The following is a 2,239-nucleotide window of genomic DNA, read 5'->3' as shown; positions in this document are numbered from 1 at the left end:
GTGAGAGGCCCGCGTACCGCAAAAAAAAAAAAGAAAGAGGCAAACGTAGACTTGATCCTTATTTAGGAAATAGAATCAAGGAGCGGGCGTATCTGGGAAAGTATGAGGTGGAGGAGAGATCAATGATGACTTCAAATTCTGGCCGAGATGGAGCGGTCAAAGGAAACAGAGTCTATGTGGAATGAGGGTGACTCTGTGAAACTGGCCAGAGAGGGGTTACATTGATGGACGTCAGGATCCCACAGTATCATTTTTATTTACTTAATTTAAGTGTTAATCATTCTGAATTAGAAAAAAGATACTTTCTTTTATTAAGATATTTTGTTCAATTAAAACCTGAAACTAGCCTTATAACAATCAGATGAAATGAAATGTATCTCGATGTGTTGCATGAAGAAACCAACATTTTCTGTCTTTTAGGCACCACTATTAATAGACCTGGTTAAATACACATTTTGCAGAGAAAATGGCACAAGTTACTCAATGGAGACATTTAACTTTACCACATCTTTCATTAAAAAAGTCCAGGGCTTCCCTGGTGGTGCAGTGGTTGATGGAGGGCAGGTGTGTGACAGTGTCACTGTGAGCTGTGCTTGAAGGGTAGATGGGTCTTCAGATGACTTTCCCAGAGCTGCATGCAAGTCAAGGCTGGAGCTCACAGGAGAGATCAGGGCCACAGGCACAGATTTGGGAGCCATGGTGGTTCAATCCTCAGCAGGGGATGAGGTCACCCCTGAGGCAGTGTCTGTGGGGCCTGGGACACCCCAGCCCATAGAATCTAGCAGGGCAGTAGTGCATCCTGGGGAGGGCCTGGAGGGGCACAGTAGAAACATTCCAGAACACAGGGAGGAAGATCCTCATGAAGGAGAGAGAAGCCACTAAGGTTACTCATCTCTGATGAAAAAAAATGAAAAATTCCCCTAGGCTCTACTGGATGTTTTCATCATGATAGGAAGTCCTTGCAATAGTCTCTTCAATGGTGTGATGGAGGCTGTGGTCAGAAGCCAGATTGGAATTTGTTGGTTAAAGTAAAAAGGACAAAGAGAGTAGATACTCAAAAATTCCTCCAGGAGGTTTAGCCTTGACAGGAAGATATGGAAAAGCCCAAAAGACAGAGGGCAAGGCAGGATCCATGGGAGACAGTTTTTAATGGAAGGAAAAACACAGCTTCTAAGCTGAGAGGGACCAGGTTTGTGGAGAGATGTCAAGATTGAGGATGTGAATTTGGAACACGGTCCCCCAGGAGGATTTGGAGATGCCCCCAAATCCAGAATGAGACTTCAGTGTGGGAAGTGTCGCTAGTGGAACCCTGGCTTCTTGGCCAAGTAACTGCTCTCAAGAAGCTTTATTTACTAAAAGAAAAAGAAAGGTTTACACTTATACCAATGAAAGATCTTTTCATTAGTCCAGGGCAAGTACATGGGCCTCTGAAGGCTTCTCCTCTATTCCTTGTCCTTTCTAAATCTATTGATAGAAAAGCAGATAGAGATATAACTACATACAGGAGAGATAAATAGATCAATAGATAGATTGATGGATAGATGATAGGTAGATGATAGATAGATAGATTGATAGATAGAGGGTGAACAAGTCAAACCTTCTTGTAAATAAGTAATTGATAGAACACTGACAAACAAATCAATGATACTTGAGTCCTTAGAGAGTCTGTATCTATGGATTGCTTTCAGCAGAATGTAGCTGGTGACTAGAATAGCCGATAGAAAACAAACCTAGAAGCTGGGCATGTCTGGGGCATGGCTCCTTGGAAAATGACATGGAAGTTATATAACTATCTGAGTATAAAATAGATATGTTTCATAACCAAATGCACCCTTTTCTAGTCTGGACTTTATATGCATTAATCTTGGAACAGTGAGACCCATTCTGGGTCCCAGACCTCTGCCTGCTCGGCCTTTGTCTTGCTTTCCCTTATAGCCTGGAAATTGTTAATAATTGGAACACTGATAATTCCTGGGAGTTCAATTTCAAAGCTCAATCGTATGTGTTATCTCAAGTCATCAAAAAATAACAATTACCACAAGTACTTAGCTTGTATTAAATTCTCACACAATCAATATAATAAAAGAGGCTAAGCCCTAAAATGAAAACATGACCCAATATTATCTTTATAAAATTAAAGAAGAATTTCAAATATTATGGTCTGGACTTTTTTTTTTTTTTGCGGTACGCGGGCCTCTCACTGCTGTGGCCTCTCCCGTTGCGGGGCACAGGCTCCGGA

The sequence above is a fragment of the Physeter macrocephalus genome, chromosome 8 (assembly GCF_002837175.3).
Source record: "Physeter macrocephalus isolate SW-GA chromosome 8, ASM283717v5, whole genome shotgun sequence".
In the NCBI taxonomy this organism is placed as follows: domain Eukaryota; kingdom Metazoa; phylum Chordata; class Mammalia; order Artiodactyla; family Physeteridae; genus Physeter; species Physeter macrocephalus.
The sequence above is the reverse complement of the archived record's forward strand: the minus strand, read 5'-3'. Positions refer to the sequence as shown.